The 22,915-nt window shown below is 35.8% G+C and overlaps 1 long non-coding RNA gene across 1 annotated transcript; it reads right to left on the reverse strand.

Moving 5' to 3' along the window:
• Window positions 1-3,413: 3,413 nt before the first annotated feature.
• LOC107200468 lies at window positions 3,414-13,487 on the reverse strand. Its single transcript, XR_001519630.3, has 4 exons — window positions 13,206-13,487; window positions 8,666-8,746; window positions 8,438-8,490; window positions 3,414-3,515 (listed from the first exon to the last, which is right to left on the reverse strand). It is a non-coding gene; the product is annotated as an uncharacterized LOC107200468 (long non-coding RNA).
• Between the last annotated feature and the right edge of the window lie 9,428 nt (window positions 13,488-22,915).

Consider the following 22,915-nt stretch of genomic DNA (forward strand, 5'->3'; position numbering starts at 1 on the left):
AGATGAAAGTGTCCAAATCTCCCCTCACAATGAAACTGGGGCCTGACTGAAGTGTGTATGTGTGTCCAACCACTCATTCTAAGCAGGAAATCCTAGCTGATCTAGGATTTATTAAACTTACTTAAGAGGATTGTAGTCCTGGTAAGCTGTTTCCCAAGTATGAAGCAGTTTTAAGAAGTAATTTTCATCTGAGAAATAAATGAAGCTGAGATGTCAAGAAGTATGATTTCAGTACAATGCGTAAGGTGACTGCTTCTTCATACCAGCTTTTTTAAGTGTAACTCTCCTGATAGGGTTTCATTAGTATTTTGTGAGAGAAATTATTTCAGTGTCCATTCTGCCTGTATAATACACTTCTTAGCTCAGTCAGTGGTTCTGAATTGGCTCTTTCCTCCTTAGCTTGATGCACTTTCTGAACAGAATCAAAAATGTAGTTTAATATTGTCATTAACTCATAAATCATAAGAGTAGAAGGACCATTTGCTCTTCTGCCAAGAGCTCTATTCTCAGCAACATTCACCTCATCCAACCAATGGTGACACCAATTTCATGGCAGTAAGAATCTAGCTGGGTAGTTTAAGTTTTTCACTTCTCATACAAAGGCCTTACATGAAAAGAGAGACTTCTCAGAGTCAGACAGAGTCAGACAGATTAATCTTCTCATAGCTTCCCTTTTTCAAAACTCTATAAAAAGTTCTGCAGCATCCTGAGTTTGTGGCTTCACTGGGAATTCCACACTCTCCAAATTATAATCCCACATTAATATTCATGAGTTCTTAATTGCCCTGCAACTTGTACCTACACTCTTGATATCCACTAATGTTTCTAGGGAGACTAATAGCAGTAAATTAATTAACTATAAGGTTAGATAAAATTATGTCTATCCCCCCACCTCCCAGCAAAATAAAGCCAGGGCAGTTTTATGGAAAAGATTCTAGGCTGTTTCATGAACAAGATACAAAGATTGTCCCTAAACCAGGACAATCATCATGCAAAATAGATTTAATTTTTTAGTCCAGTTATCATGTAAAATGGATTTATGTTGAGAGCACAAGCAGGCAGACTTTCTGAATTATTCACAGTATTTCTTTGTGTTCCATGAGTTTTATTGCAAAGCTCTAGCTCCACACAAGCTAACAGTGGAAACTAAAGAAAGGCACACTGCAGTGACATCTCTTCTGACTTTGAATAAGAATTTTGGTTTGAAAGGACCGTGACTGCATTTAAGCACCATTAACTGCCCGAGCCTGAATTAATTTGAGGGTCTCAAAACTGCACTGCATTCTGTGGTGGATATGACCCTAAATATGTAAATGTATTTCTATTTTTTTAAGCCTAACATTCAGTTGTCCTGTTATTCAAAATATCCCTGGTTAGACCACTGAACATTGGAATTCCCATTTTTTTTTCCTAGTGGCCAGATCTATACCCATCTGAACTGCTGAACTGTTCAAAATCAAGTCCCAGCAAGATTAACAAAACAGACATTTCTGTGAGTTGCACAATTTTAGAAATGAATCAGTGAGCACATGTCCAATACAAAAAATCCACTAGAGACTGCTCAAGAAATAGGCTATCAAGTTTAAATCCCCAGACCACTTGAAGAATTTCTTTCACTTGGAACTGGGTCTAGAAATGTTAGCATGGAGTCTGTTGAAATTTGCTGAGGAGCGATAAGTAAAAACCTTTTCTATACTATGTTTCCCTGTGGATGGGACCTCATAACACACAGGCAGGGGTCCAACATGCACTTCAGCTGAACTCCTGTGTTTGCACATCCAGTTGTTTCTACTTCCTCGGCACGTATCTTTGCAGATTTAAACACTTGTGTATCTTGTATTGGAGTTAAGGATCCCAGTATGCCGACATTATATGGCAGTGGCATATTCCCCTGATGTGTTCCAGGACATCAGAGCCCCCATGCTGCACAGCAACTAATGAAGCTGGAACCTGTGATATTTGTGAGCAACAGAATCACATAACCTGATGGGTGGGATCTCACAGGAAACATACTCCAGTTTATTGCACAAAGAATCACCTCTGTTTAGCCGAATCTGTTCCTCTGCAGGTACACAGTGGTGGGACCTTCTTTTCTTGTAGATTAAATGATCTCTGTCTCCAAAAGAAAAGAAGACTGACTTTTTGAGAGTAATTTAATTTTTTTTCTCCATGGATGACCTTGATTACTCTGTCTGTTGGGGTGTGTATGTGACCACATTGAGGATTCCTGCCTTGCCTGATGCTGAGTTTAGTTGTCTTTAATCCCAGCTCCAGCTCTTCTGGCTAGTGCTCTAACCCCTGCACTTTAAGCTGAAAGGCCAGCCCCAAAGTGCCCTTTTCCACATAGCATGTGGAGTTTTGGACAAAATTCACTCAGCAAACAGGCTCCACATGAACATAATCTACTGGCATTTCCTTCTTCTTTCCATCAATGAACAAAGAGGGAGGCATTTAAATAAGATAGGATGCATCCTAAAAATACCATCTTTGGATTTTTATCAGACACAGAAAAGTCACTGATATTGTGTTGTGTTGCAAGAAAGATTTATGTCTCTAACAACTTCACAATGTCTCTAGTAGATTTATTTTAATATAAAGAAATGAAATCTGGTCAGCACCTCAATATAATGGGTTTTATTTCCTTCAAGCACCAGTTACCATAGCATCATTACTGTTAATATACTTCATTGTTGTTATGCAAGAAGAGCGTGACAGATTTTGAGGTATGACAGTTTCAGGGATGAGATGGTTTCTGGGAGTTTGGGGTGGTTTTGGTGTTTTATTTTGTTTTTGTTTTTGGTTTTTTTTGTTTTGGGGAAAGTTCTTTAGGGTTTGTTTTGTTTAGGGGGTTTTGGGGAGCTTTTTGTGTTTTGTTTTTGCTGAGAGACATCTTTGTTACTAAAAACCAATTTTTAGTTTTTCTTCTTCTGTGCTTGAAACATTGCTGTACTCATGATGCACAATGAGTATTTCCAAAGGACTGAACTAAAATTTAACTACACAGGTCTCATTTGATTCAATGGAAAGTGTGCAGCTTAATTCTATGCAGTCCATTTAACATTAAGAACATGTTTTTCACCCAGTTAGCATTTCAGTAAAGCAGATTTGGGAACAACTTTGTGACAATCTCTGTAAATCCTAGCAACCAATTCTTAGTTAAGCAGATGCCTTCTAAAGAGGGCCATTAAAACTTTATGTACTTCTTTTAGAGATTTTCATATTTTTAAAATTAAGAAATTCTGATGTGCATTTCTCATCTGCTAAACATCAATTTCTGATTCATAATCCCTCTGCAAACAACAGGATTATTGATTACAAAACCTCCCACAAGCCATTTTTGCCAGTGTATTTTCTATGAAAACGTGGAAAAAAAACCCAAATGCCAAAAAATGTTGACTTGGAAATGAGCCACCTTTATTTTAAGGGTTTTTTTGCAGTTGGCATGTTGTCCCAGCAACCTAGGTTCTTACTGTCTGGCAGAAGAGAGATTTCTTTGGTTCCATCATGTTACAAAGCTGAAAAAAGGAAAAGAGAGACAAGCAATGAAAATTCACCATTTTCATTATTCAAATATGTGAATTACCCTGAGCTGCAGCCAAGCCATGGGGCTAACCCACAGTGTTCTTCAACACCTATTCAAACCCTTCAGTGCTGCAATACTTCATTTCCATTAATTAAATAATTACACCAAACCCTCTGTAAAGATAGTGTTCAACTGAATTCAGGCATTCCAAAATAGTTATTCAATAAAGCTTAAGCTCATATTATTATGCCATGAATTGACAAAGATCTTTTTTATTTCCCTTAGCAGAGGTATTTTAAAAGCCCCCCCCCTTGAAAACAAAAAAAAGGAACAAAAAAAAAACCCCAAATGTGAAAACTAACCCCAAAATCATAATTGATGATGTTTCACATAATGAAAAAACAGAACATTTGTGTCCAAAAATCTTAGTTCTTTATTTAATAGCAAAGTTTTTATTAAAAACTAATACAATTAATACACCATAAAGATGAAGCCTTATGAAGTTTAAAAAATTATTTCCCTTGCTTATATAACATGAATCCCATCATTATTAGTAGAAGAAGGTGGTGTTTGAGCAAGTTTATTTAACAAGATTACATTTTATCCTTTTTTTTTTTTTTATGGTCCACCTTTGGTGCATATGATCACAAAACACTTTGATTTCTGTCAGTCACATAGGTCAGAAAAAAAGAGCAATGATGGCTGAGAGAAGCAGCAGCATAAACCAATTCCTTAAATGACCAGATGAAAGGAATTGACAGGAAAGGGGAGAAAGGAATCTGCAAACATATACAGAAGGAAGAAACAGAAGATATATGTGCCTTGCAATAGGGTAAGTAATGGAAATCAAAGGAGTGGTCTATGTGATGTGCAGGATTTTAGATCTGTTCTTCAGTCTCTAATGCTCTCATCTATCTAGATATATGACACTAACATAGGGCAGCCAAAATATCTTTGTGCAGCTGGAAAATCAGAGATGGAGGATGTCAGACAGTAGAGGTCACAGTGGCATAGCTTACAAAAAATACAGGGAAGATTGTATACTAACTCACAGCTATCCAACACCCACTGTGAAAATGGGGAGGAGCTGTGTCCAGCCAGAGAAGAAAGTTTGTTTCACTTACTATAGTATTTCATGTTATCCAGCATTTTTTTCTACTAGATGTGTCTAAGAGCTAATGGAGATTTTGATAGAAATGGAGGACAGAAAAACCTAAAATAAGATAATGGATTATATTTATAGGCAGTTTGGTGAATTTAAGCATGTCTAGGGAATGAAGAAGTGATATAAACTGTGACACCAGATGTGATATTAGATGTGAACACCATTCTCTGGTGTACAAAGTTTTACACCTGTTACCATAATCTGAATTAAAAACACTTCTCTTTATGCAAAATATGCCAAGTTTTTTACAGTAATGTATTCCTCTTACAGAGTTTTTACTTTCATCTCTGTCAAACTGTAAAATCTAGATGAACATAGAATAAAGAGCACAGGCCAGAAAAAGAGGAAGGAACTATTAATGATTATGGGAGAGACATAAGAGACACAGAATTCCCTCTGTCATGTAAACCATGAGGCATTTGAAAATCCTTTTATACTAAGAGAAAGCTGGAAGTTTGAGCATATATCTAATGTATTATTGTGAGAAAGCATAGTTACAGAATAGTGATGACAGAAGGTTGGTAAAACATGTAAGTACTGAAGGAGAAATTACTGAATGGAATGAAAGTTTGAATCACATGAGGAAATCAACAGCTAGGAGGACATCAGTTATTTCAGAGAGTACTGTGAAATAAAGTACCATGAAGTATGTAATAAGCATGCATCTTTTGTCACAGGCCCCTTCCCCTCCCTTCCCTTCACCTTCCCTTCCCTTCATCTTCCCTTCCCTTCCCTTCCCTTCCCTTCCCTTCCCTTCCCTTCCCATAATTTTTTTTATCCTGTTGTATTTCTTAGTATCTTAGAGAGTATCTTACTCTGTCTTCATTCTTAGTTACATTAAAATAGAGAGCCTGCCTTGCATATCTGGATAGATACAATGCATTTAAATTGGATTTTTTTAGGCAATGTATTGAATTTCAGCTTCATGGCTAGGTTTGATTTAAGTCATTGCAATGAAACTACAGAAAAAACTTGTTTGCTCCTATTGCTCCATGCTTCCTGCTAAACACTCAATGTTTCACTGGATCATGTTGTTTCTTATTCAAAAGAATTGTATAGGGCTATTGTTCTCTTTAAAACAGTTTTCTTCCCAGGGACAGATGCATTTCAAAAATGAGTGGAGTGATCCACTGAGAAAATTATTGCTGATATGCGGCCCTCAGTTTACCGACTAGATCATCATTCTTTTTTATGATGATTTGAAGCAATCAGATTGCTGTCTGAACAGCCTGATAATAACAGTTAGGTTCAGTTCAACTCTATGAAAGGTTGAACTGAACCTTGTTTCTGTGAAACAGATGCAAAAGTGCACACTCCACCTAGAACAGAGAGTTTCTGTCATATACTGCGATAATCAATTCAATTAATTTTATTCCATCCCACCCAAAAGAGAATAAATTCCATCAGCTTGCTGCAAGTCTATCACACTAGGCATTTTGAATAGATTGTTAGAACTACTGCCATTTCTTTCGTGAAGATTTCCTGTTTTCAACAGTCTCCTCTTCTTTCAAAATAACTTAGTCCAATATGAATCAAAAAAGTCCACCACCTCCACAAGGCAGCATCGGAGAAATTGGAGGTAATTTATGATTTTAAAATTGGAAAGAAAAAGCAGAGGAAAAGGTGGAGTTCTGGGAATGAATAACTGTGTGGGAAGATGCAGAAATTCCAAAGATCATCTCTGCCACAGATGGGGAGGAATGCAGGAGCACAGATAAAGAGACATAAGAGAAGATAAGGATGTTGACCCTGCTGTAAGAGAAAAAATGACCAAAGTTCATTGTTCCACCCTTTCCCTTTTTTTTTTTTTAATTGACAAGGGCTTTTTCATGCTTCTTTATAAATGCATGCAAAATGTCTTACACATTATAAAGTATTTTGCAATTACATCCTAAATGAAGACTAAGTATGCTAAATTCGTGCTCTGCTACACAAATTAGTATTGAAAAATGTGAAAACAGTTGCAATTACAATTCTCAACAACCAGATAATACCAAGCATGAAGAATGGGAGTCTCTTTTTGTACTTGGATCCCATCCCCTTAACTCAGATACTTAAAAAAGTTATAATTTCACCCTGAGTTTGCCTTATTACTCAAGGAAAAAGACAGATAAATTGATTACTAAATTAAATGTATAGGGAGCACTTTAACTCTCCATGTTTAAAAATACTGATGTTTTACGTGAAAATTTTGAAGTGGAAGCATATTCAGGTACAGCCTTGATTTTAAAAGAACAGTTAGGCAGACAAATATTATAGAGCTGATCATCACTCTTGTGTTTTGCTCTTGAGCTGTAAGGCTGCGGGCAGCAAAAAATCCCAGGGTCATGATTAGAAGGGTAATATGAAAGATTTTGACATTTTGAGATTTTGTGGCTTATAAATGTTCTTTATGATGTAAGCAAGGCAGAAATCATGGCAAAATAATTTATACATGGAAAGCAGTGGGCAATTTCATAAGTCCTTCAACCCTTTAAGGTATTTTTTTTAATTTTAAAAATCATTTATACTTTTTGTCCTGTGAAAAGCCAGCATTTGTAGAAGCTGATTGATTTTTTTATTTCTTGAAATTTTAATAAAATATTATGCGATATAAATGCCTTATTGTGTATATTATTTATTGATTTAGATACACTTTCTTCCTTTGAATCCTTACTAAACATATCTGTTGTTTTCTGAATTGATTTTGCTGTCTCAGCCACCTTGAGGCATAGACACTTTTTTGGCTTCCATCTGAATGAACAATTTCCTAGTTAGACACACTGGATTTGGAGTTGGGTCAATAAAAGCTTCACTGTGTCCTTTCTCTTTCCTCACACAGCTCACAAAAGAGAACTAAATTCCATTCATCCTTTCACTGGCCACTGTGGAATCTTTAGCAGTGCAATTCTGGCTGGGATGAGGAAACATGGCAAGAAATTGGAAGAAACACAAATAAGAATTCTTTACTTCCCATGCTCACTGCCCTGAAGATTTGCTGCCACTGGGAATGCATGTGAATTTCCTGGACTATTTCCTTTAACTGTTTGTCTCTGGCAGTGAATTACTTTGGAAGTATAATACATTAGATATCAAAAGACGATTTAGCTTAATCCTGCTGATTCTGATGTGGCTAACTCTTAAGTTATTTGCAAAAAAAAAAGACCATTTTGAGTGGTTCTTGGCAATATGAGCACAAAGGATCATTGAACAGTTTTCATGCAAAGAATAATTCTAACTTTTGGATAACATAACCTTAACCACAGTTTAATAAAATGTTTTCACTCTAGTTTTTGTGGACAGATGAAGATTTCAAAGATTCTGGATTGTTTGCAAGAATGTACCAATGCAGTAAAATTTACTTGGCTCTTGCATTTTACTTTCTTTTCTTATGTTAAATTATGCATTTATAGATATTCTATTCAAAGTAAAAACTGCTAAGATAGGAAGATATCAATTTAAATTTTACAAATTTCCAAAATAATTTCTGTCTTCAATTTTATGCTTCTCCATCAGCTTATGTATATACATGTATGTATCAGCTCTGTCCTTGCATTCTTTAAGACTTTTTCTTCCATCTTTTTCATGTTGATGCCACATGTACATAAACAGAAGATATTAAAAAAATCATTATGCAGCATAGAAGTAGTCTTCCTATAAATTTAATCATATCAATAATTTTCCCATAAATCTTTATGTGAGCATGTATCAGACATGCAGATGCATGGGTGTGCATATAAAATCCTTTTAGGTGTAAATCTAGGACTCACCTAAGGCCAGACTGTTGTGTTATGTGACACAGTAAAGCAGCCCAGGAGATCTACTGGAAGGGAAAAAAAAGGATGACCAAAAACCTCAGCAACTCTCCCTGGATCCTGACAATACACAGGAAAGCAAGATTTTCTGTACAGTTTCTATGTGCAGTTATAATAGAGATCAGTGTGGTTCACTGTATTATTCTGACCTGCCCATCCCTAATGGGGAAACTAAGTACTCACAGCAAGGTTGAGTGCAGACCATCTACTCATGCTCTCTGCCCACAGGAAGAGGTGCAGAGAACTCTCTGCTGCAAAGAAGTGCTGTAAAATAGTCAAAGAATTTCAGTTTCAAAATGAGGATATACAAAACCATCCCACATGTCATTTGTGGAACAAAAATCAACAGAAGAAATTGAATTAAAGCATGACTTTTAATACTGAAAAAAATATCTATTTGCATCATGCTAACATACTAATCCTCTGATTAAGAAAGACACGAACAACAGGAGTCACCTTATTGCTGACATTTTGAACATTTTCTTTCATCACCTTTGATATGAGCTCTCTTTTATTGGGATTTCCAGTCCATTAGATAAATCACCAAATAATGTCTGTGTCACAGCACTTCTACTGAGTGAAGACTATTTAATATTAACTTGTTAAACTAGCTGTAGAGTCCAAGTTTTATTTCTTCTTCTTTTTCACATTTTATGACAAAAAAACACCCCACTTTGAATAAGAATAGGTCTTTGAGAGGCTACTGCAAGGTTATATTCTGCTGCAGAGCTTATATTCTTAGTTTACTGAAATTCTTGTAGTATCATTTCTTGATTTTAATTAGGACAGAGAGGATGATTCTGAATTTGAAAGGAGAAGGCAGGAAGAAGAAGGGATAAAAATACTATTGTTTTGGGGTTTCATGCCCTTCTGCTTATTAAGTAAACAACAGATCTGTAAGAGGTAGAAATAAATAATTCATATCAAATAATCTTACACAAGTAAATTTCAGGAAAGTAAATGTTAAAGAATCCTTAAAATGCAAGATCAAAAATGGAATATGACATGGATTCTAGATTAATTGTTTTTAAATCTTTGTATAAGAAATCAGTTCACGTGGTTTACTGGAAGAACAAGGGCTCCAAGGGGTTTCTCAAGTATAAGAAAGGTGTGAGTAGGAAGGGCAGCAGGACCTGCAGGACCAGGATATAGTAAAAACCCATATACAACTGGAAAAAGAAAAAATATCCTGAATTAAGTGATGATGATCAGATAATGGTAAAGTTATACTACAAAGAAAAATAAAAGCAAATACATTTTTAATAATTTTTATTTTAATAAGAAAATTCTTGAAAAAGTTGGGAAATCAGTGACAGTTGAGAGGATTTGTAAAGTTTAAAAACATGTCTGAAAAAGAATCTTGGAGCTACTTTAAATCACAGATTGAAAGCCAATACATGTACTACAAGTAGAGAGAAAATGTTTGAGAGAAAAAGATGCAAGACCTAAATAGATAGCTATTCATCCATGCTGAGAATCATTTAGTAACCAAGGAGAGAATAAAGTCTTCTGTGTGATGTTTCTCTGCAGCTGTTGAGATGTGGGTAAATGCTACATTGCTGAAAATAGATATCCTTTTATCCATTTCTGACCTTGATCACATCAATGCAAAATAAAAGCATTTACTGGAGTAAGTTGGGAGTTTATGTGGAGCAGCAAGAACAGACTGACTAAACAGAAAGATATGTCTTGAAGGTCAGAATATGTAGGGGAAAAGTAAGACTTGCCAACTATCAAGCTGAGCTGGAGCTTGCAGAGGAAATTAAAACAAACAGTAAAAAGATTTTTAGCCACAAAAATAAAAAAGAGAACAAAGAAGGAGGAAGTGGTATGGTAATTCAGCAAGTATAGGGGCAAAGCTTAAAGTTAATTTAGATAGTGCCAAAAAAAACTCTCGACGCAGATTTCAGTAACTACAAATGATGTAGTACATGGAGGGGAAGTCAAGGGGCTAATGGAAATAAGAGCATGAAAATGGAAAATGCCATAATTGAGGAGGAAACAACATTGAAAGAGCTTAATGCACTGAGGTCAGTGAGCAAATTATCTCCAGCACTGGATTTTGGCTCATGTAATTATGAATCCAGAAGCAAAGCTCTTTTATGCATTTACCAAGTCAGACCCACACACTAAAGAATAGTACACTTCAGCAGATTTTTAAGATAGATATTTCAGTGCCTGAATGTAAAGGTACTGTCTCAGGAACTTCAGAAACAGAAACCTTCAGTAGGAAGGAACCTCCAATAAGGACAATATAGTTCAGTTAGAGATGGTTTGGTAGAATACAGAATACACAGAAAATAAAATTTAGAAGAACTAAAGTTGTCCAGCTGGCACAAGACTGACACTCTTAAGCAAAGGCTAACACTCTTGTGAATATCTAGTCTTGCCTGGAACAGTGACTGGATTGCATGTGATGAGAGGACATAAATTCCTAAAATGTGGTGTGATTCACCAGATTAACGGAATTGTAGGATCACAGAATCATTTAAGTTGGAATGGACCTATAGGATCATGGAGTCCAACCCAGCAGTGCTGAGTCCACCACTAAACCATGGCCATAAGTGCCATGTGTATTCATGGCACCTCTAGGGATGGAAACTCAACCACTTCCCCTGGAAGCTGATTTCAATGCTTGACAACCTTTTCAGTGAAGGAATTTTTCCTAACATCCAGTCTCAGCCTCCCCCAGCACAATTTTACATTATTTCCTATTGTTCTACCTGGTAGAGTAATAAAAAATTCTGATACTAATATTTTCTTTGCTATAGAAAAGACTGATGATGATACTAAAACTCAGTTTTGAACAACAAAAAATGACAGAGCATTGGTAGACATGTAACTGTCAGTACACATGCATATTCCTGCATGTTTATCTTAAATGCAAAATATTGCAATTTTGTATGGGCATCAAATATTTCACTTTAGGAGTAAATCAAAAAGTACTGCAAGTGAAATGGGACAGCTGTACACATTCATATTTCTATGCACTGCTATAAATTGTTAAACTATTATTATTGGCTCATAGGACTACAGTTTCAGTGAAATTTGCAGAAAGTCTTTTACTCTATCTTGTGCTTCTTTTCTGAATTCAAGATAAAGTTTAATCTTAATCAGTCCAAAATCTACTCTTTCCTTTCAAGACTGTCCAAGAACTTTCACATGCAAGATCAGAGGACAATCTCATTAGTGGCTTGTAAAATTTCAGGTATCACAATGACAAGGGCCAAAGTCATCTATGAGTAGTTATATTTAAGAAGAAAAAGAAACAACTTGTAGGACTTAAAAAATGTATATGCTTTTACTTTTAGATAGTGAAAGAGAATGCAAAACTTCACTTTTCCAAAGATGATCCTGACCTTTTTAGTGGAAACGCTGTAAAAATAAAAAATGAAAAATATAAACCAGCTGTTTGGCTGAAAGGAAGAAAAAGGTTTCCCCAGTGACAAATTTAAAATGAAGAGGAAATTGCTTCCAAAGCATTATGGTGGAGAAAGCCAGCTTGATTGTATCTGAACCTGGCTAAAACAGTTTAAGAAAAAAAGGAGAGGAAAAAGGAATGTCTCCGTGGACCAGGAGACCACAAAAACCATCCAAAAGGAGCTAAAGCATAAAACCCCCCATATGTATATAATGTAATCCTTTTAAAAATTACAAGTTTCTATGTTCTCTTTTAAAATGTTAGATTATTCATTCAGCTCTTCTGCAGAATAAAAACAAGCTGGTTTTGAGATACAACACAGCAAACGAATAAACAGATAGATAAAGTTCTAATGTCTTGCCATGCTGTCTTTAGGGATCTAAAATGTCTAATCCTGAGCAAGGTAATCAATGTTAAGTAAAATTGCACATGTAGACAGACTTCTTCATGTTAGTATCTAACTAGGTCAAATGATCTACCCTTTGAACACATTAATTTCTGTCTATAATGTGAGCCTAATCTAACTTGCTTAAGCATATGCACTGAGCTTTTAGTGGCCTACAATTGGAACAGATAGAATACATCTCAACAAAATATGCCACTGAATTAAAGGAAGAAATTTCTTCTCAAAAACCTAAATATGCTGACAAAATAAATGGAAGGATCAGCTAAAGATCAGTTTGGTTATCTGGAACAAATGGAAGTCAGAAGCTTTTGACAATACTATAATGGAAATTACTTAAAACAATCATCTAGCCCCTTCCTCTCTGGCTCTACACAAGGCCTTGGCCACCAGAAATCATAATCAATTAAGTAATTGATTGATTGCAGTATCTATTAAGTTCCAGGTGTGAGGCTACAAAAGGAAGCTCTTTTCATGTACTGTTGTAACATCTCTCTTCTGGAATTTACATATAAAAGGCAAGATGCACAACCTTAAACCAGGTTCATTTGTTCTTATTGTCCTGTCTTGAAAGGCTCTCCTGCATGTGTTTCACTCTCAGATGTCTCCAGACATTCACATGAAATATTCCTGAGCATGAAACGTCTACTTTCATTTTCACCTTACAATATATACCTGTCTCAAGTGCCAGCAAAGCTGCCACATCAGATAGTATAAACTAAAATCAATGTCCCCACCTCTCTCTTCCCTGACAAAACAAAACAAAACAAAACAAAACAACGGCAACAACAGCAACAACAACACAAAAGCAAAACACCATCTATCAAACTCTTCTAGTTGCCTGTGGCAGCCCAAGGGGGCTGCTGGCCCACATTCTATGTTGTTTGGCCATGGCATACCTGTTCTGTGGACATCCAGCCTTAAACAGGGTATGTGGATGCAATCTGCACCACTTTGGAGCCAGGAATCATTCCCTTGGGTGGATGCATTTAGAAGTGTAGAAATAGCTTATATCATTCTTATGCAGCTGCAAAGGGAGATAATTGGAACATTAAACAAGAAGATCTAAGCAGAATCAATAAGAGTGTCCATTTGGACAGCAGACAAGGACAAAGATCTATTTAATTCCTAACATTGCTGCTCATTTAATTTTTTCAGAGGTCACTAAAGAACAAGTAGTCTGGCCCATTTAATCCACATTTCATATTCTGCTTGTCAGCAACTTTATAGTCTTTTTGGAAAGGTTTCCACTTCTTATTTTTTATGTCTTTTCATGCTATGCCCTTCCCATCCCCTATCATTGTTTATTCACTTTTTCTGGTTTCAACTGAGTCAAAATCAGGACTTAAAGATTTTATGCAGTCTGTTACACTAGAGAAATGGAATAGCAAATGCTAAGAAATAAAAATAAAAACTCTGTAAGTGCTACAGTCCTTATAAAGAGTTACCAATGCTTAAGCCAGTCATTAAGTGTTTCTTACAAAAGAAAAGGATTTATTTATTTATACACTCAATGAATATTTAGATTATAGACATCTGATTATAGAATTTGAAAGCTTGATGTAATATTTAGTAAGGATACTAAAAAGAATAAACCAAAAAAAACTACAATCAGAATACCTCTATGCATTTAGGACCAATTCCGTGCAGGCAGCACAATTAGAGTGATCCAAAACCAGTAAGAAACAACCTTCAGATCCCTTTAAATTTAAAAGGTATGACTATCTGTGTTATAAGAGGTTTGTAACTGTGCAAACACTAAGGACTGTATCTTAGCACTTTAAACAAAGTTTAAGTAAACTAAGACATATTTGAATTGCTACAGATGTCTACTTACCAGCCAGGGCAGGATCCTTGTTCTTTCCAAGCCATTTGAAAGTCTCCATTAATTTCAGCTACATATGCTACATTCACATTTTGAGCTTTCAATTTGTTACACATATGGACACTCATTCCTATACTGCACACTTTTTTTACATCTTACAGTAAAACCAAGATGTTCAGGAAAACAGAGCAGTCAAGCTGAAGAAATGAAAAGAATTGCCTTCATTATGTAAAGTCTCATTTTTTTCTTCAGCAATTTAAAAATGGAATCTTAATAAGAGCTCAGCACTTTTGGAGTAGCCTTTGTGATTAAGCAAATTTTTAAGCATCTTGAGAAGAAGACAAAAGAAAATTTTAAGAAAAACAGAAAATTTACAGTATAAATAAAGGACTTGTACATTTTTAACATCCATTGTCTTAAAGGAATATGATTATTTTCTCAGGACTAACTGATATCCAAATACAGTCATTTTCTGTCTAACATAACAGCATTATTACTTCTGTACACTATGTTCCTCCTTCAAACATGCAATACACATATGGTAGGACAAGTTTAAAAAGAAAAGAAGTCATACAAGCAGTGGAATTCATTTTATTTTGTGAGAAGAGTGACATTTTTAATGTACCTGTCAAAGCAGATGATTTTATACCTTCATTGCAATATATATATAGATATAGATATAGATATAGATATAGATATAGATATAGATATAGATATAGATATAGATATAGATATAGATATAGATATAGATATATGAAATCATAAGAGAATATGAAAATTTTATGGTGGAAAAAAGGTGTCTCTTTTAAACTCAGTAATTACTCATATGCCTCCAATTGCTGTTTGTCTGCATATCTATGAACTGTTGCACAGCAAAAATCAAGCTTTACTTAATTTGCATATATTTATGACTAATACGTTCCTTTATAATAGGTCATTTTAAATACCAATATCATAGGTGCCAAAATATTTTTTTGTCACTAATGTTCATTTATAAATATATGTCTGACCCTTCACTGAATATTTACATACAAAGTCAAACTGTCATACATATCAGTAACTATTTCTATTCTTAGTGGGTTTAAAGAGAAGAAATAACTAAAGTTTAGGATTTATTTTTAATATTAGCTAGTGTCATGGTTTAAACTCCAATCAACAACCAATTACCACACAGCTATTTGCTCATTCCCCCACCAGCAGGATCAGGAAAAGAACTGGAAGGGTAAAAGCTGGAGAATTTGTGGGTTGGGATAACGATGGTTTAATAAGGAAAGCAAAAGCTACAGACACCAGGAGAGCAAAAAAAGGAATTAATTCTCTGCTTCCCATGGACAAGAAGGTGTTCAGCCATCTCTAGGAGACTAGAACCCTACCATGTGTACTGGTGAATGGGGAAGACAAATACCATCACTCCAAATATCTTCCCCTTCCTCCTTCCCCCCTCCCCGCTCTTTCATATACTGAGCATGGTGTCACATGGTCTGGAATATCCCTTTGGTCAATCTGGATCACTTGTCCCCACTGTGTCTCCTCCCAAGACCCCCTGCACCCCTAGATTCTTCACCAGCATGGCAATAGGAAAAGCTCTGTGTAAGCTCTGCTCAGCAATTAAAAAACCATCTCTACATTATCAGCCCTGTGTTCAGAACAAATCCAAAACACAGCCCCAGAACAAGTACAGTGAGGAAAGTTAAATCTACCCCAGCCAAAACAAGCACACTTAGAAACATATGAAAACAACATTTTGAAAAAAACAGTAGATTTCTTTTTTTCTTAATTGTATCCATTCTGTTATTGCTGTTGTTGTTGTTTAATTACAATTAAGAATGGTATATCTTTGATCATTTGAGTATCCATAACACTTTTCAATGGGATTCAGCTAAATTTAGAAGCTTGATTCAGGTTTTGGGCTGTCTGTGTTTAAAGAGATTTGAGGCAATCCATGTTATCCAAGGCATTCAAATGAGGCAGGAAAAGACAAAGTTCTCAATCAGGATATCTGTTGCAGTAGAACTAGTGAGTAAATACAATGAAATCTAGAGAGCTATTTGGCTTGCTGAGTTTCAGTTCCAAATTTATGAAGATATACTGTTGTTCAGACTCTATTGACTTTTTTCTGTAATGTCCTATTGACCATATCTCCATTGGGTAAAATAAGAGCTGAGGTGTAATGAAATGTAGATGTCTCCATTTGCAAGCTGAGCCTCACCTCTGTAGCAGAATCCCATTGTGTGAACATAAGCATCCAGAGTAAAATTCATTTGCTTAAATTGTCGAGCAGCATAAAATCTGTTCCTAATTTTTACCCCAAGACATCTGAAATGACACCAGACACATGCATTTACATTATTAATCCTGTCCTTAGGTAATTTTAATTTGCCTTCATTTTTAATTTTTTTTAAATGTTTTAAATAATTTATAATATAGTTTATATGAAAACATCAGAACCACAATAATATATTTTTAACTGTGTTATAATCTATCCTATAGCTTTTATTTACCTATCCTTGTAATGCGTGTTTATAAACTAAGGTATGAAATATGAAGGCTTGGATCCTTGTCTAACATAGATTTCTTCACTCTATATTCTGAACTCTTCTCACTAAGTTCTATACACAAACAATAGTGAAAAAGTGTGCTTTATTGTATTACTCATCAATAGCAGTGTATTTTAGGCTGAGACCAAACACTTCCTTAAATATTTTTCTCCATTGACTAAAGACTTCTACATCTTTCCACAGATCAGATGTAGTTGTTTACATTAGGCTTTATCCTGGCCTTCCTGGGCTTGCTAGTCATTAAAAAAAAATTCTGTTACTGACTTCTGGAATTACCCAGCCTACAAAGACTTTAATATGTGGTCAAGAATAAACAGAAGACAATGTTGATTTGACACATTGAAAATCAGAAAAAAATATAAATAAATTATATTAAAAAGAAAACAAAACAAACAACAGGAAAAACCCAAAACAAAACAAAACAAAAAAATATAAAAAGCAAAACACCACACTACACAGTCTAAACTAAAGACCAAATAACGCATTAAACCTCTCTGCTAAGTCTTTCTCACTGCCCTAGAGACTGACAATGGCTGACAAAATTCTATTCCTTGTCAACTGCTTATACAAAGAAAGTGTCCTTGTCCAATTTGCAACAAATAAAGAGTGTTCATGCTCTTAAAACCTTTCCTGTCCCGGTGAAAAGGAGTTTAGAGTTTGTTGAAAATATAAGCCCCTTTTTATTTTACTGTTATACTTGTTACAAGACAGACATGTTTGAGTTATATTCTCTGACTAGATGTCATCTGGGTTTAAACTGTTAAAGCAAACAGTTTTCCCAAATATCTTATTTTGTTAGCAGACAGCTTCTTTTAGACATAAAGGTGAAGAAAGTACTTCCCTGTTCAACCATAAATCTCATTTTTGTGAATAACAAACCAAGAATTTCAGCTTGACACTTTCAAAAAGTACCATGTGCACATATACAATCAAAAGAAATTTTGAAGGCCTTTGCAAATTAGAAGAACATTGCCTGCAGTGTCCTCAGGCCTCACACCAGTGTCTTTCCAGTTCCCTTGAGTAAGAAATACGTTTACTTACACGTTTCTGCTCCAATGTCTACAATTAATTTTGAGGCAAGGTCAATGCTCCTTCGCTATAGCTTGAAACCTATAGGAGGGAACCCTTGCTGAGTAACTCCAGCACTGAACCCATTAGTTCCAGTCATTGGTCAAAGAACCTGCCAAATGAGTTGTTGTAGACTCATTTATTATCTTCCAGTGTGTGCAGTTTTGTGCACAGTCCATCCTTGCTATTATTGCTAAATAGGCAGATAGATTATATTGGTGAGTTTTTTAGTTTGTTTTGTCCCTGAAACCAATATTAGAGGTAGATAAAAATGAACAGTATGGATTGATTCAGATTTTAAGTGTCTTAACCAACAGTTTTCAGGGTGCTTATTCTAGTTAGAGTCCAGGATGAAAATTATGACAGACATATGAGTATACAGAGAAACATAGGAGACTACATCACCAAATTTCTGGGACAGAGTTCTCTAAGAATAATATACAAGAGAATTTTTTTTATATGTTAAGGACATAGGATAACCAGGATGAGGAAAAAGTTTCAGCAAACTGAGAATAATGGAGACTTTTAAATGAAACTTGTTTACAGCAATATCCTTTTTCAATCTTTGATGGGCAAAGTAAATCTTTGCTTGTGGTAGATGGAACCTTACTCCTTGATGATTGCCTCCAGTCGGCCTTTAAGAAAACTATCTACAGTAACATCTGTTAATGTCAGCAGGGAAGCTTTTTCTGTTATAATTTTATCAAGGTAGGATAAAAATGTATTCGATCATTACATAAATTACTCATGTCTTGCTGAACACACTGAGAGTTTCAGTCTTCACTTAGTGATAATTTGTGGGACACATGCCTCACCTTTTCTAAAGCATTAATGCATCAAATATCCTCAAAGGAAAATATTTTTGGAAGCCTCAGAAGTGCATGTTAGTTTTCAGTAAACTAATAAACATTGTAATAGATTGATGTATTGTGCTTGATTTCAAGGAATTGAGTTTAAAAATATCATTCTGCGCTACTTAAGTCATTAATCAAATTGTAACCTCTGTCTTTTGTCTTTGTTTCAGGCACCTCTTGAAAAACACAATTTTAACATCTCAAACACAGTTAGTAACTTTATTAACAAATATTACCATTTCTTTTTTCCTGGACTTTTCATAATTATCATCTTCTTCAGTTATTTTTGTTATTTGAAATAATTCACCACAAGTATTCTACTGACAAATATAGGGCCCAAAACTTATGAAATCAGTTCATAATGGTCATTCAGGTTTTGAACTGACTTGGATTAGACATTCATGCCTCATTATATGATTCTGTTACGTGTTGGTACAAAGCCAACTCCTGAAGTAAGGTTTCAAGTATGATCTGTTTTCCCATGTATAAATAAGAGAAAAAATAAATCTTCTTCCATGTACTACACTTTAAAACAGATCTGGAAAACTGGAAAATTTCACTCCAACAACTTTTTAGCATCAAATTTCTTATGGCACCCACAGTGTCATGGTACCATACAAAGCACAATTCCATAGCCCAGAGCAAACAAAGCTGCTTGGAAACCAGTTGTGAAATGATCATAGAAATAACTATGGTGTTTGTATATCTCTAGTGGGCTAAACAAAATCTTTGGATTTATCCTTCCTGAAATTAACAGGTTCAATTCAAAAAATACTTTATGAAACTCTTGCTGCTTAAACCCATTTTCAGTCAGCATGTGTTAGTCATACCAGGCCCCAGAGAGAAATTTAGCAAGTTACAAAAGGAAACTCATTAATATTTCCCCTTATAATCTGGTTTTATTCCTTTTTTAATGCTAGTTAATTTTGAATGAGACTCCAAGGGTACTAAATGCCCATGTGTGAGCCAAAAGTGGCAACTTGGATTGTAAGTCCAGCCACAAGCACAGATTTTTGCTTTTGAAGTTGCTCACAGCAGGAACAAGCTGAGCTTGCAGCCAAGGGAAATTGTGTATTTGGAAACTAATAAGTCCTAAGTATACCTTGCTATGTGACTGTAAGTATATCAACATCAGTTTTTGCACTGCTGCATGTCCCTAACTAAAATCATCTTGGACCACAAATGTCAGAGTTTGGAAACCAGGCATCAGTGAGCCAGGACTGACTAAAATATAAATGTGGTATTTGTTGCCATTTTATACTCTATACAGTGATTTAAATTTATTCTAATCAAGTAAATAAAATATATTGTATGAAATTTTACTTTGTTGTCCTCAAACAGAAAATATTTGCCTTTAAATGAATTATCTTCCTATGTTAAAAATGGCTGGTTTTTATTTTGTCTTCTCAGGAATGGCTACATAGATTCAAAGAATATTTTCTGTTGGAATAGACCTCTAGGATCATGAAGCTCAACCATTTACCCAGCACTTAAAAGTGCACCACCACTAAATAAAATTCTTAAGTGTCACATGTACATATCTTTTAAATAGCATTAGGGATGGTGACTCAACCATTTCCCTGGGCAGCTTGTAGCAATGCTTGACAGCCTTTTCAGTTGCTAAAGCTGTCTCGCTTGGACAACTCTCTCACTTGAACAGAGGAATAGCTGCAGAAGCCACAGACTCAATCAGGACAAGCAGCAGGGTGGACCTGTGTAAGTAAGCATTTGCACTCGGTCCCCTTGGCCTCATGGGCATGTTGCGTCATTCTCCTGTGTGTCTTCTGTCATGGAGGCTCTGTGGGAAGGATTTCCTGTTTCACAGAATCACAGAATATGCTGAGTTGGAAGGGACCCACAAGGACCATAGACTCCAACTCCTGGTGCTGCACAGGACCATCCCTAAAAATCACACCATGTCCCCAAATGTATTCTCCAAACTTGAACTCTGGCATGTTTCCCACTGCTTGCTCTTATGAATCATGATTTTTCTTCTCCCTGATATTCACAGATATGTACAAAGGAAATCACATCTTGGTCTTCTGTAAGTGAAAGCCCCTCTGAAGCAGTGTATATTAGAACATACTGGCACAGATTGAGTGCCAGAGACGGCGTTCTGTCCATATGCTATGTTGCTTTGTTGAATACATATAAATATTATTTTAAAATGGAAAATTATAAACAGTGCTGATGTTTAGATAGCTGTGAATATGAAAAGTCAAGTCCAAGCTTGGCCAGACAGTGAGTGCCAGGCTGACAGAAGTGCCACATTGGTGCTGGGAGAATCTCTGAATGTGCACGTGCTTTTGAGTGGAGGGACTGCTGTGTGCTGCACTAATGGCCTTCTGCCTCTGCCAGCCCAAGAGGAGAAGGGGACAGGGTTGTCTGTCTGTCCTGTGTGTGGCCATCTGTGTGAGTGTCCATGTCTCTGTGTGTCTCTGGGATATTGCTCAGTTGCTTTACTGATTGAATTTTCAAATGGGAAGGCAGCCGATGAAACCCTTAGTCTGAGCAGAGCCACACATGTCCAAAGTAGACTTCAGCAGAGAGGAACAAAGGGGGCACGGGCTGGAGCTGCTGGAAACAATGGGCACTTGCAACATCTCTCAATAGTGACTATCTGTTAATTTACTTCAATTCCTCCACCAGCATTCAATATAGCAGTAATCAGGCTTATAATTTTTCTTATCTGTTAATTGTGGCACATTTTAACTAAGCAAAAAGTATTGCAGCTGGGGAGGTGCCATCCCTTGCACCAGTAAAGACTGGGTATCAGCAGGCTGAAAAACAATGGCCCTTGGTAATTCCCAAAAACTGGCAAATATTGAATTGCAATAGTTGTCAATAGGTTCATTCCTTCATTTTCAGAAGGTTAAGTTGAATTTTCATTTCCTTACCTGCACAAGTCTTGATGCAGATGGATTCAAAAATTTTGCAGGGCCCGAGAGCCCAGCAACCTTAATTTTCTCCGTTTTGGGAATTTCCTTATTTTTTGGGGATTATTGTGTACATTGTACTATAAGCATTACTGACAATGTATCAAGCAATTTTTTTCCTTCTTTTACATCTTAAATGTAAAGGTGTGGAGGAAGGGACAATCCTTGTTTACAATGCACTTTTAAATATACAGACATTTACAGAATATACAGAAATTTATACAGAAAAGTAATCTAGACTCTTAATGATTTAGTGGCTTTTTGGCTAGCTCTAGCTTCATGTAATGTGCAATAGATATTTTGCCAAAAACATTTTATGGGTTTTGCAAACAGTTTCTTCCTTCCAAATGCTGAATTTAACAGTCTTACAATGTTTTATAACTTCCATTCTATTCATATGCGTTGTCTTTAGCCTAGCAACAGAAGTCTTAATGATTTTGATTGCTTCTAGAACATTTTATGAATTCAGACTTAATGTTTCAGCAGTTTTAGACTAAAAGTCACCATTTCCTGATGAACTGCAGGTTCATGTAATTCGAAATAACGATGAGTGAATTTCATGCACGCCCTTACTATCAACAGATAATTTAGAAAGTTGTTCATTTTGCATGAAAACAATCTTTTTCCAACCATGTCCTAATGCCTGACAAATCTAGTGGATTAAATACTCATTATAATACTCTCTATTCCACTTTAAAAACCTATTTCTACTCACTCAGATCGTTTTCGTAACTCACAGAATAAGATTCATACTCCCCTTCAACAGCATTTGAGACTTAATAGTAAAAACTGTTGACCAAGAATGAAATGAAATTATGCAATAAACATTGCACAAAGAACAACTGTGCCAAAACCATTTTAATAGATTATGAAAGGAAGTAATTTAAATGTGTAGTTGATTTACAGGCGGAAAGATGCCTTCACATTGACAGAATTTCTGGCAATTCAACTTTTTTTTGGCAGACCTTCAGCTTTTCATTACACAGAGGAAGGAAGAACTATCTGTTTCACTTATGTGTGGTTAGTACATTTATATACCCTAGGCTAAGGCGCTGTTTGAACTACTCTCACAACACAATATTTGTCTAAATTGCCTGAAATAGGAAGATAAGTGTTCCTTTTTAAGGGAGATATCTTCATAGGCCAGCCTAATTTTAAATGCTTTGGCCAAAAGCAGTGTTTCCTGAGCAGCTTCTACTTTCCTTGTAATGAACAGAACAGACTTTCTGTGGTAACACCCTGTGTTGTTGTGTGCATCCCTGGTCACAGGGGTGTCAGAGATGTGGCCATCACACACTCTGCCCCAGAAGGGCAAAGCAGCCTCCCAGGAGCCCTAACCAGCCAGTCCAAGTTTGAACAGCCTTTGGT

This window comes from Parus major, chromosome 1, assembly GCF_001522545.3.
Source record: "Parus major isolate Abel chromosome 1, Parus_major1.1, whole genome shotgun sequence".
NCBI lineage: Eukaryota > Metazoa > Chordata > Aves > Passeriformes > Paridae > Parus > Parus major.